The sequence below is a fragment of the Gossypium hirsutum genome, chromosome A13 (assembly GCF_007990345.1).
Source record: "Gossypium hirsutum isolate 1008001.06 chromosome A13, Gossypium_hirsutum_v2.1, whole genome shotgun sequence".
NCBI classification, from domain to species: domain Eukaryota; kingdom Viridiplantae; phylum Streptophyta; class Magnoliopsida; order Malvales; family Malvaceae; genus Gossypium; species Gossypium hirsutum.
Genome location: NC_053436.1, coordinates 105,430,914 through 105,445,324, shown reverse-complemented (window position 1 = coordinate 105,445,324; position 14,411 = coordinate 105,430,914). Strand labels below are relative to the sequence as shown.

General features: G+C 32.5%; 1 long non-coding RNA gene across 6 annotated transcripts; it reads right to left on the bottom strand.

The window, feature by feature from the left end:
- Positions 1 to 462: 462 nt before the first annotated feature.
- LOC107893492 (uncharacterized) lies at positions 463 to 3,617 on the bottom strand. 6 transcript variants are annotated; one of them, XR_005907857.1, is made up of 5 exons: positions 3,217 to 3,617; positions 2,175 to 2,327; positions 1,921 to 2,083; positions 1,189 to 1,295; positions 463 to 738 (listed from the first exon to the last, which is right to left on the bottom strand). It is a non-coding gene; the product is annotated as an uncharacterized lncRNA (long non-coding RNA). The 6 variants fall into 6 exon arrangements; XR_005907856.1 differs by having other exon boundaries at positions 1,189 to 1,503; positions 3,217 to 3,552; XR_001682824.2 differs by having other exon boundaries at positions 1,189 to 1,503; positions 3,222 to 3,551.
- Positions 3,618 to 14,411: the final 10,794 nt, after the last annotated feature.

Sequence of the window (14,411 nt, the reverse complement as noted above, 5' to 3'; positions counted from 1 at the left end):
AATACATATTTAATGTGTTAAAATATCATTAATAAAATAAATAATTTAATTATTCTATAATAAAAAAAATAAAATATTAAAAGTAATGATCTGAAATTTTGTTCAATGCGCGATAGGCTCATCCTGAGTTAAACTTTCTAATTCACATAATGTTGAATATAATTTTAAATCACTTTCTTGAATGGTGACTAATCAACGCCATTCATAACATTAGAATAAGGCATAAGCATTAAAGGCAATGCATTTAATTTCACCTTCAATAATGATGATGAAAGCTATGTATTGGTTGAGCTAACTATCCTTTTGGAGGAACCATTCAGAATGGGGAAGCCTGTAGGGATGTGATGCTTCTGTGTTGAGGTAATTATCATATGTTTTCTATGACAAAGGTTGCTTGTTTCTTTTGCTGTAATAAAAACAAATATTATAGACTTTGGCTTAATAGTAATACCATTGAACTGGTGAGGTTAAGATCATATCGATTTGATCACTTTAACTTTTATTCATCGATATTAACCATTAAATGACAATCTCAAAGGGGGACAGGTTACTTTCTTTTATAGTACTACATACACTCCCAAAGAAACTAAGTAAATTGGAGAGTTTTGATTTGATATGGTAATTTATCCTTGAAAAAATAGGTTAAACAAAAATCAGTCATGTAGAAACATCAACTTGAGCTTCAAAATGATCGATTCCACTTCTATTCTGCTGTTTACTTTTTCTAAGAATAGAAACCTAAATCAAGAAAAAAAAACAAGCATAAACAACAGATGGAGAGTACATAAATCTTTTCATCTCTAATGGCTGTCAAAGCATTGCCAGAAATAAATGGAACTTCATAACCAGGGATTTAAATTGCGGTCGCAGCCGCGTTTTCGGTCGCGTTGTGTTTATCGCAGTTGCGGACATAACGAATGCTATTGCGGTCACTGCGAGTATCGCGGTCGTGAATTTTTTTTAAAATTCACACAACTTATTTTAAAACATAATAGCTGTTAATCGCGGTAGCGGTTTCGAACGGTGCTGCTACTGCTATATAACGACCGCTATAGCAATATCAAACCGCTATTTAAATCCCTGTTCATAACCATACATAAATAATGCAGTATCTTAACCACACTTTATAATTTGCTACATCAATGAATATACCATTTACTCTAAAAACATGTTTTAATTGCAAGATACCTTAGGCCGTTCCATGCCACTTCCAAAATATCCTATCCCAAAAGACAAGGATGAGTACGCAGCTGCAATTTCTATATAGCTTTCAGTTTTGGAGGATTTCCTGGAACCTAAACCAATAAACTCACATATAAAAACTAATCCGATAAATGTATTTTTTTTAAAGATATATTGTTGTTTAATTGAGAACTCGCCCTGATAGGAGCACCCGCTTGCACGATTAAAATCCCATCACTTTTATCAGTATCAGCTTGATTACTATCTTGAGCAACGGAGCAAAGAACTTTCATGCAAGCAGAGGCAGGACCTGCCTGTAAACTTTCATGCAAATTGCAATGAATCTAATGTATGTTTCAAAGGAGCCAAAATTATTTACTTGTGTCATTCATTTCTCTTTTTAGCTTACCTTAAATATTCTAAATGGGATCAAAGATGATAAATCTTCGAATTTAAGCAAATAATTTAAGATCGAACAAATTCAACTTCTATTATATGATTTATCACTTCTAGTTCTCACCAAACATAGACCGTTACCGATTTCAACACCCATGCTCGGAATCAAGTAGACAATTAATGTTTTAAAAGATCGTATCCTACTATACTACTTTTGTATTAATAGAAAGAGATAAAAGCAGAGACAACCTAACTCAACAAGGTCCATTTAGGATAACTGAAACTTTCTTCATGTAAAGGGAACAAATTCCTGTTAGGCATATAAATCCAAAAGAATCTTACAGTGACGATGAGACACAGCACTCCCGAGCTGCAAATCCTTTCATTAGTGTTCTCCAGCACTGCTAATACAACAAGCAACTATGAAAGGAGCCCCAAAAGGTCCTTTTGAGGAGGCCCAACAGCCTGCACCGTACATTGTTGCTAATCTCACACGACTGGAGACCTGTCACAATTGTGGGAAAAAGTGTCTCATAAATTATATAGCCTCAAAGAGGAATGAACTAAGAAATACAGTTTCATCCAGTAATTATCACCTTCACCGCTGGAGGCTCTTGATGCTATATTTCCTTCAGTGTTAAAACAAATGACTCCCACAGTGTCCATGATATTGTCTTCTGATGGGCTGAGCATACATGATTGACCACCACTGTTGTCCTCCAAAGTATCACAAGTTTGAGAATGTGAGCCTGACATACAGATGCATAATTTCGGTTAAAAATATTGTCCAAGCTTATTGACATGAAATACATCTCTAAAATTTTATTTTTTGGGGGGGAGGCAAATCTTAAATGAAAATGATCAAAAATAAGTACATGCAAAAGAGACTCAAATAAACATCCATCAATTTTGTAAGCAATCAAATATCGGTGAAATCAATACAGTTCACACTACTAATTATAAATATACAGAGTCTTCACTGCTAAGAGAAAATCATGAATGCTGGTATAGATGCCAAGATTGTTGAAACACTAAGCAATCAAATAACCCATCGAATAACTTATGATTCTCTAAGCATTAAGATTCAAAAATAAACAATGCGTATTAGCACATATGCCGAATTTCTCTTTAATTTAACTTCAATGGTTTTCTCAATTGAATTGCTTTGTTCAGCTTACACAGTAACTAGCCCAACATTTCAAAATCAAAATTGAAAAAAAAAAAAAGAAGAAGCAAAGCAATGGCAAATTTACTAGTAAAACGATTTCCTCATCTCCCCCGCCTCTGTTTTTTTTTTCTTTTTCTTGCTCAAAAATTCTGTAACTGATTCAAAGCTCAAAATCCAAAACCCCTTCAACCCATTTACCACAAACAACAAATTCCAACCTGAAATTGAAATCCCTTACTATTGAGACAAACAACCTGAAATCCCTTACAATAAACAGAAATGCCCAACAATTTGAAAAAACCAAGCTTAGCTTTCTAACCCTAAATTGCCCTAAAATAATCGGATCAACCAATCGACCAATTTTTTTTCAAAAACTCATTTTTTTCACAGTTCCCTTCTAGTGAAATACAAGCAGAGAGGTAAAGAGATGAAATTCTCACAATTGAGGTGAGATTGAGGGGAATAATAACCTTACTCGTCTCAACTTTAGGGAAGCTTTATAATGTCGAGATCTCTGTCGATGATGGTCGTGGGATGAGAATAACTAAACGAAAACTAGGAGACACGGCTGGGGTGTGGTGGCTTGAGGTGTTTGCTGAGGAAGAGTGGTAAAGGGCAAGAATGGGAGGTTATGTTTTTTTTCTTATCCGATGGAGGCTCAGTATTGCTATTCTTTAGATCAGGTGGGGAATGGCTATTATGGGAGAAGACGGAATGGGAGATGAATGAAATCCTGTCGAATGGAGGATTCGGTGAACCAAACTAATGAATAGCTACTTATCACCTAATCATCCCGGAATAGTTTGGCTATTCATGCCAACCAAATTTTATATTAAAATTTGACGCAATATTTCTATTTTGTATTTTTATTATAAAATAAAGTATTAAAACACCCTAAAAATACTAAAAATCAAATACCTTATAAATGAAAATAGTAATTTTATTATATAAAAAATTAATTATTTTTATATTATATAGGCGATCAAATCGATCAATCCATTAATTCAATTAAAAAATGATTAAAAATTCAAGAGCAAATACATCCTGTAACACCTAATTGATGGGTCGGACGATTAACCCTTTAAGATTTCAACTATCAATATATGTGAAATAATTTAATAACCATATAATAGGTTTATAGTGTGTTATCGTGAAATTACAATGTACATATAAAAACAAATTTATGATAACATTAATATTTTTATAGAAATATGTCAATTTAGCCTCAATGTGTCTAATTACAATTAGAACTAAATTTAAAGAGTTCTTATCCATATACAAAATAGAAGTTTAAGGCTACAAGTGTTGGGAAATGTATCTATATTAGTAAACATGTAGTTGTTTTTTTATGTATTTGAATTATGAATAAATAAATAAATTTAATTTCACATTTCACTATTATCTTTTTTGTGTTTCTGTCTTTCATGTTTTACATACATAGCGAAATTGTGACAAACAAATATTAGATCATTGATTGTTTAAATTCAAATTGATGATAAGTGACACTGTAAGAATATTTACATTGAGAGAAAAACAACTTACTTTAGTAGATAATCTAAACGAGTCTGTGATTCTGTAAAATAACCAAAGTAAGCGATTAATTCAAATACTTGAAGAATTATTATGCCGTCTACAACTTCAATTGAAATGTGAAATTAAATTTATTTATTTATTCATAATTCAAATACATAAAACCCTTAGACAAGTATTTGAATAATAGGATTTATGCCACTCCACTTAGACAAGTCTACCTATAACCCTTCCCCAACCCTTAAATAATAGGATAGATACCCTTCGACACACTTAAATCCATATCTTCTACATTGGCAATAATGTTGATACCAATTGAGCTAAAACTCAATCGGCTACATTTATTAGAGTTCAATCATCAAGAGTAAAAAAATTATATATTTTTTAAAAGAAAATTTATCAATTCATTTCATGAATGAGATCATATGATTTAGAGGGAAAAAAATCCGTCGTAGGCGGTGAAAGATAAGTTTCATCAACACAGTAAAGGCTAAATGCTTCTGTAACAGCCCATTTTCGATGAGGTCAGAATAATGGTTTTGGGACTAAAAATCCAAGTAAAAATAAAATTTTATTTTATTTTATTTTATGGTTGGCATAATGATAGGAGGGTCACATGAAAATTTTGGTACAAAAATTTTATTGATTGTGTGTTTAATTAAGGAAATGACTAAATTGCATAAAATGCAAAAGTTGGCTTCTAGTAGCTATAGGTATCAAATAGTTATGGAATTCAAAACTTAAGGTCCTTATATGGTAATTAGACCATTTAAGAGTAGTTAGAAGGTATTTTAATGACCCATCCATGGAAAAATTAGAAATGGGTAGGGACTAAATTGGAAATCCATAAAATTATTAGATGATAATTAATTAAAAAGAAAAAAATCATCTAATTTGATATCATCTTCCAAAATTTTTCTATGAAAACCCTAGGGGAGAGGAAGAAAACTTTTCAAGCCCAATAAGGTATGAAATCAATTCACGTTTTTAGTAATTTCTATATTTGTGGAATCGGGATAGCCTAATCTTTCTATTTAGGGGATTTATTTGAAAAAGTTATCAAAGTATGAAATTTATGTCATGGATGAATATGCTGAAAATTAGAAATTTATGGTACAAAATGAAAAGTTATTCATAGATAAACAACTTTACAAAGCAATTTTTGATGAAAACTTGATTTAGGGACTAAAATGAAAAAGTGGTAAAAACCCATGAAAAATTCTGAAATTTATAGAAAAAATGTGCTGCAAATTTTTAAGTTAGGCTTGGAATAGGGTGTAAATTGCATGAATTTTATTTTCCGAGCCTAGGGACAAAATCAGAATTTTTGAAAACGATAGGGGCAAAATGGTAATTTTGCCTAAGATATAATAAGATGAAAATGTATATTGTACAACCCAATTTTGGCCCGGGCTAAAATACAAAGCCCAAATGAATTAAACCCACCCCAAAAACAAACCCAAACAAAACAGCCCAAGCCTAATCTAACCCTAGCCCAAAGTTAACAGAAAAAGAAAAAACCAAAACCCTAGGTGCGCCTCATCTAGGGTCTTCTAACCAGCACGCCTCCTTCTCTGCTGAACCACCACCTGCAAAACAAAAAGAACACGCAACAACAGCGCAAAAATAGGAAATAGACAGTGTATGAACAGTAGCAAAAAGTGTAACAAAATTGGCTATAAAGGCTATTGTTTATCAAGTAAAAGAGAGAGGAATACAAAAAAAAATACGATAGATTTTAAGATGCAAAACAGAGAGAAATATCTACTAACATTTCATCCATCGATCGAAAAACAGTAGGTTTCTTTTGCATTGTTCTTTTATTTTCAAAACATATGTATAGCAAAGCATAAAGATCGATTTTTCTTTTACCTTTCATATGATTCTGGCTCTATTTGGGAAGACCAAAGTACCTTTAGGATTCTGTTGAAGGGTCAAGACCGATATGAGTGGAAACGAAGGGTTTCTTAAGTTATTTTCGATTTTTGAGGGTTTTTTTTGAAAAATTTTACCTTTAAATCTAGGTTTGGCTCAAAAAAAAGAACAAAAATAGAGTTGGGGAAATTTTTCGGCCACCGCAGACGGCGGCGCTGTCGCCTACGACCGGTGGCCTCGTGGTGGTCCGGTGACCGGACCTTGGCCTGATACTGGAGAGGGGAAGAAAGGTTGAGAGAAATTTTTTGTTTTTCTTTGGTTTTTTTTTAAATGGAAGAATGAAAATAAAATTTTGTCAAAAAATGACTTTTATAGCTTATATAAAACGACGCCGTTTTTGGCCAATGCACAGACACCAAAACAGCGTCGTTTTGGAGCTGACTTGTGCGTGACCCGACCCGTTCCAGAGGATCCGCGCTTTTCACTTTTTGGGATATTTATCCCCCTGGCCCTTCCGTTTTATTGGTCTGTTTCGATTTTGTCCTTTTTTTCCTTTTTTACTTTTTTAAAATGTGACCACATAATTTGCTGTGTTCTTCAAATCAGTCCTTGGTTCGCTGATCCTCTAGGGAAGGGACGCGTGTCTAGGGATTGGGTTTTTTATCCATTTGGTCCTTAGCCTTTGCACGTATTTTGATTTTAATCCTTATTCAATTATTTTGTTATAATTTTCACCTTTTAATTTCACTTTCATTATGATTTAATCCCTAACTTGTTTGATTTCAACTCTTTTTCGCAAATTTGTTATTTTTTTATATCTTTTAATTTTTTTTCTCAGATATTATTTATATTAAATTCATTTATTTTATTTCTTTTTAAATATCTCATATATTATTTGTATTAAGCTTATTTATTTTATTTATTTTTAAATATCTCATATATTATTTATATTAAACTTGTTTATTTTATCATTTTAGGTCTTTTCATATGTTATTCATTTTTAAACTTATTTATTTCATTTATTATAAATCTTTCATAGTATTAATTTTGAACAATTTTATTTTTTTATTTTTATTTGTTTATTTTTTTAAAGGTTTTTTCATATAGTATTTGTTTTATCATATTATTTATTTTAATCTGTTTTGTATTATTATTTTTAAATTATTTTATATTATTTACTTTAAATTGCTTTATAAATTATTTATTTCAAATTGTTTTATATTTTATTTATGTTAGAATTTATATATATTGTTTATTCTGAATCATTTCATATTTTATTTATTTTAAATTTTTTATATATTATTTATTTTAAACTTTTTATATTTTTTACTTTAAATGGTTTCATTTATCATTTATTTTAAACCTTGTTATATTATTTACTTTTAAATATTTTTTTTTCATTTGTCTTCAATTATTAATGTTGATCTCTTAAAATGGTGTATCTTGTGAACGTGTTCATTATGTGCCCTATAAATCATTTGTTAATCGATTCATGTTATTGACATTCATTAACCTAGCATTTAATACATGTATTATTATTTCGTGCCCTATATTCTCTTTTATTTCATTTCGTTTAAATCATATTGCAGAAATGTGTTTATTCAATATACACTGTTTTATTTTACTTCAAACAAAATAAACACACATTGCTAAATGTCGCATTTGTTTTTATTCAAAGTAAGGAAATATTTCGCGTTTCGAGAATTCAAGAAATCGTACCCTAACTTACTTGGTTTCGGTTTTCTTGTTAAATCTAAAAAGCCAAATATCCTTTTAGATTTCAAAATACACAAATTTTCGATAAAGATTAAAGGCAAACTTGCTCCCGAAGATTTAAACGTCGCGTCCTAACTTACTGGATGTGACACTCAGGACGAGTAAGTCTTTGATGATCGTTTCAATGTAATTCAGGCGTTTCAAAATTAGCATTCATGAGAATGGATCGTATTTTAAAATTTATTTTAAATTTTTTTCAATTTTCGACATTAAGACGTTAATTAATTGATTAGGTACCAATTTTGGGTGTGACGAGGGTGCTAATCCTTCCTCTCACGTAATTGACTCTCGGATTCATTTTCTTAATTTTCGTAGACCAAAATCAGTTATTTTAATAAGTCGAAAGATTTTATTGAAACGACTAAATTTCTAGGTGATCCGATCACACCTAAATAAAAAGGATTGGTGGCAACTCCATTTTCATTTTTAAATAAGTCGACGCCCATTTTTATAAAAGTGGTTTCGACATATATGAAATGTGATAGATTAATAGTTAAATTTACTCATATAGATCCGAAAAGACCAACCGCGAAACTAGATCGAGGAAAGCAAAAGATTTTGGATTGGTTGAAATTCAAGTACGAACCATTTTCAAGGTAAGTTCGTGTAACTTAAAATTGCATGTTAATATGCTTGAATTGAATTGTATGATTTTGTGTTGATATGTGTGAGATGATATATATAATGAAATAGTCTTAAATTGTCTATTATGGACAAATTATCCTGTTCCGATTGAAAGTTGAATTTCGATGGGTTAAGAATAATAGTGTATATGTTGCAGATAGAATTTAGTCCAAACGGGTAATTCTAATATAAGCCATCTTGAGCTTAAGTTATAAATTGAATTTAGCCCAGACGGGTAATCCATATTAAACTCCCCATAGCATATGCTACGGATAAGATTTAGCCTGGATTGGTAATCCTACTACAAAATGTACGGCTCAATAGTGTGCCTTTTATTATGTACCCTAATGGGTACTTTTGCACATGTGTATATTACCCGAACACCCATCAAAAGTTCAATAGTTCGATGGAAAAGATTCTTGAAGTATGGAAAGGTGAAATTAATGGAAGCTTGTAATGTGATGAGCTCATCTATGTTTAGTTGATATTTATATGTGGTTATATGATTAACTTGTTTGATTAAGTGTTTGTGTTTAGGTAAACTCATCCAAAATTTATGGAAAATATGACTATGTATGCTTGTATTGATAAATATGAATGGTAAGTTTATTTTCCGTTATACGAACTTACTAAGCATAAAATGCTTACTCTGTTTACTTTCTATGTTTTATAGTGCTCAAAGCTCGCGAAGGTTAGAAGTCGGTCGGAGCAGTCATCATACTATCCACTATCTCATTTTGGTACAAATAGAAATTTCATTTTGGTATAATGACATGTATAAGCTTATTTGGCCAATGATAGCTTGTAATTGTTGTTTTGTAATCTAGCCATTGGAGTGGCTAGTGATGGTCTAAGTTTGGCTATTTTTGAAGTAATCTTTTGATAATCACATAAGTGCTTATTATGTGTTAGTTTGTTGGAATTATGTTAGCATATAAGTTTATGTTAAGAGTAAGTTTATATCCTTTGTTGTATGAGATAATACCCCATGGTTGATGGCTACTTTTTTGTGAATATGATATTGGATTAGTGGATATATGTTTGTGAGCTTTGGTGCAGGAAAGTTGTAAGTCTTGGGTGACAAATGAGGCTAGGAAATTGCCTTATTTTGTCCACACTGGCAGACACACGGGCATGTGTCTTGGCCAAGTGTGACACACGGCTTGTCCCATGGGTATGTGGTCTGGCCGTATGTCTCCTGCACCTTAAAAATGAGAAACAGAATGCTCAAAATTGGGTACAGGGGCAGAAACACGGGCGTGTGTCTCAACCGTGTGGTTGACACAGTCGTGTGAAAACTGCACCTAAATTTCAAAAATAAAATTTGCCACATGGCCTAGCACATGAGTGTGTGACTTTAATTTCTTCATGTCTTAAAAGTTACAGAATTATGCGGGTTAGGGGCATGGGCATGTAATACACGGCCCGACCACACAGGCGTGTCCCTATACCACACGAGTGTGTGAGCCCTTATTGGACCTTGAGGGTCTAGTTAAGGGATGTTTTGAATGATCTCAGTAAATTAATAGTAATTTATAAGAATTATCTGTAAAATGTTCTGAATGTTCTGATAATACTCCGAAACCCTGTTCCGTCAATGGGTACGGGTTAAGAGTGTTACAGCTTCAGTCACAACCTCAATAGAACTATGGCACATTGACAATTGACTCTATCACAATTCAAGAATGACATATCTAGAATGATTTCAAGCACTTAATAAAATAAGGAAATAAGCACCATATAGTCCAAAGCGGCAAATAAAAATCAACAAAATAACCGAGCATCTATCAAACTAGAGAGGATGACAACAAAATCATCCCTAAAATCACTTGCAAAAGAAGACTATATGCACAAGCAAGACTAAAAAATATGCTATAATAGTAAACAAAAAACTTCCAAGATGAAGACTTATTAAACAATAGAAAACAAACAAAAAAATCATATAAAACTTAAGATAACATGAGCCCAAAATGACTCGTGAAATAATTTATCATTCTGAAATACTCTCAAAATAGAAACAAATTAAGAAGCTGACGACAAGTCACCCACTTTTGAAGAGAAACTGGTAGTGGTTGACGGGGTTTCAGCGACAACAGATATCGTCATTTGTTCATCAACTTATATAGAGGTAATAAAAATATCCACAAAATAGATTTACAAATTGAAAAAAGAGAAGTCATATACTATTTAAAACAAAAGGGAGAAAAACAAACTAGTTAAAAAAGTTTTTAGAGTATTTAAGCTGGACCGATTTACACAAAAAAGCCCATTTCTAAGCAAAATTACGGAAATAGGACGGTTAAATAATTATTTACCAGAAAGGGTCATTTTTAGCAAAACCGCCTACGTGGCTGCGTTTAAGGGGGATATTTCCAGCAAAGCGTGCCCCTAGGGGAGCATTTTGTGCCACGTCAGCAAATCGCGCCTACGTGGACGCGTTTTGCTGACATGGTACAAAGTGCTCCCTTAGGGGCGCGCTTTGCTGGCACCAACAGCTACTTTTTTTTACCGTTAGGGGGTCCAACGGTAAAAAAAAGTATAAAACCCATTCCTCTATTATTTCACACTTATTTTCTTCAAAATTTAGCCAAAAATCTCTACATTTTTTCCCCAAAGCTTTCAAATATCTCATTAAATTTCTCAAAGCTCTTTATAATTAGTTATTTACTTTATTTTTTTCTAAATTAATAATTTTTTATAATTTAAAAAATATTTGATCGTGTTAGCAATGGTTAGGGGATTAATTTGTCTCGATTATAAACATATCTCCGTCAAACAAATGAAAATGGTAATGGTTTATTTTAAAATTTAAATATTATTTAATATTTTTTTTCATTTATGTAATTTTAGTTAATTTTAATTTTTGAATATTATTTAATATTTTTTTATTTATGTAATTTTAATTAATTTTTATTTTATAATTTTTTATAACAGCATGTAGATCGGGTGTTACAATGTTATATTCGTAACATGTCTAATCCGCCATCACCGTTGATAGAAAATTACTTAAGGGAAGCGGATTTTTGGCACGTGACCACTATAGGTCGGGGGTGCAAGTTGGACCCGAAACTCATCAGTGCGTTAATAGAGAGATGGAGACCCGAGATGCATACATTTCATCTTCCATGCGGTGTACTATCACTTTGGAAGACGTCTAGTTACAATTAGGATTGCCAGTGGATGGGGCTGTACTCACCGGGTCCGTTTAATCTGGTGATTAGGGAGCCATATGCTATGATCTTTTAGGTGTGATTCCGGATAATATTTACGAAGGTCAGATCGAGATGGGCTGGTTATGAGACACATTTTCGGAGTTAGGGAATGATTCGACTGAAATAGAAAGAATACGATATGATTTGGCATACATCATTGAGATGATTGGAGGTTATCTGATGTCGGACTTGTCACAAAACCTCGTACATCTGAGGTGGCTACTGAAACTCGTTGATTTTAGAGCAGCTAGCGAACTTAGTTGAGGGTCTACGGTGTTGGCAATATTGTACCGGGAGATGTGCGGGGCAACGTTATCAAATAAAGCCAAAATTGGATGTTGCCTATCACTACTACAATCATGGGATGATCTAGTGAAACAACTGTCAATGAAGTATGTTACATAATGCAACATTAAGTAATAACATTATTATTCAAAACTCTAAACACCCAGTGATACTGTACTGATAACACAGGTATATGGACCTTTGTATTTTTTATCCTCCAAAAGCCTATCTTTTTCCTAAGAGAAGCCATGATTTTCCATAAACATGTACCGTATTGCACTGTACACTTGGTCTCAAACTTCTCGGATTTGGATTTAACCACGTTGTAGTTAACATTGTAATTAATGCTATATTGTTTCAAAGCACCAAGAAAACATTCCTTACTGGAAAACTCCTTACCAACTTCTAAATCACCTGAATCCAATGATGAACTTGTACAGTCATGGGTTCTGTATGGTAGCTCTAGAATCTCCAACGCATCATCCGTCGATATGTCGATATTATGCATGTGGACTGGAGGCGAGTATGCCCTGAATCGCGGATCTTCTTCTTTATCTGAACCCCCTTCAACTTCTTCAGGTTAGGATGGAACAGGCTCCAGTTCAGAAAATAATGCATCTTCTACACTATCGGGGCTGGGCTTTCGAGGTAGATCTACATTGAACTCATCATCCAACCCACCATGATCTGCAACGTACGAGGTCCCCTCACCGGTGGACGTCGTAAGGTGTACATCATCCCTTCTTGTGGACGTTTCGTAACATCCCTAATCAGATGTGGATTGCCAACCACTAGAAGTTGTTGTCATTCCCCAATACGTATTTCCAACTTCGAACATCGATCCATCGATGTACATGTCTTATCCACTAACCGAGTGTCTTGCAGGAGTTGTGTTTTCCATACTACCACCAAACATGGACGCTTCTGTGTTCTTCCTCCCACTAGCGGAGTATCGGCTAGGGGTCGTGTATTCCTCTCGAACAACATTTGATGTTGAAGTCACGAATGTGTCATTTGGCGATGAAAATTAAACATATAACTCAAGATAGGGTGATCCACTAGTGAGATGAGTCTACACCATCGCCTCAAAGCTACGAACACCTTTGATATCAAATGAGTCATATGTCATGGGATCAATCGAAGCACAAAATCAATACTTAATAGAAGAAACCCTGCTTGGCGTCGTTCTGAAGATTTTGCGTCTAATTCTTTTACAAAATTTTGTAAAATCTATACTCTAGTTAAAAACCATTTGCGCTGTGTTCTCTGATAAAAAAAGAACATCGTTCTCAGTGTCACGGACCTCACCATCATAGTAAATAATAGGACTAATACGTTCACTCATCTTCAATTTCTATTCTGCTTAGCCTCTTTAATTTTTATTGCTGTAACTTATGCAACCTGAAAATGATATTTGCCTCGTTTATAACATAAGGCCAAGCATGAACTACTGTAGAAAAAGGGCGTCTACGTGGGAGCATTTTTCTGTAATTTTGATGACAATGCATACTTCTTGAAGCGTTTTTGACACTATTTGTTCAGAAATGTCTTCTCAAAATTATTTTTTCAGGAACTACTGTAGAAAAAGAGTGTCCACATGAGAGCATTTTTCTGTAATTTTGTTGACAGTGCATTCTTCTTGAAACGTTTTTGATACTACTGGTTCAGAAATGTCTTCTTAAAATTATTTTTTCAGGGTCAAAATAGTCAATTTTACTAAAAAAATAAACACAATATTTAAAAAAACAAAACCCTAATTTAATTAATTTAACACTAAACCTTAGTTTAATTTATTTAAAACCCTAAAACCCTAATTTAATTTATTTATTTAAACACCATAAATCCTAATTTAATTAAAATCCTAATTTTATTTATTTAAAACCTTAAAACCCTAGTTTACTTAATTTATTTAAAAACCTTAAACCCAAATTTAAATACTTTTTATAAATAAAATAACACTAAATCTTGATTTATTTTTAAAATCTACTAAAACTTTAATCCCTAAATCTATTTAAAAAAACCCTTAAGCACTATCTTATTTTAACAAAACTCTAACTTTAAAAACCTTAAAAACCCTAGGCACTAAATAAAAATATCCCTAACATAAAAAAAAGAGAGCAAAGCGCTCCCCAAGGTGTGCTTTACTAAAAATATCTCCTTAAACACAGCCAGGTAAACACGTTTTGCCAAAAATAGCTCTTTCCAATAGATAATAATTTAATCGGTCCATTTACATAATTTTACATGGAAATGAGGTTTTTTTTGTGTGTAAATCGATCATTTAAGCTTGACCAACTTAAATAGTATAATACAATTCAATTTTTTTTATATATATTGAGCATATATTAATCAAGCAATAACTA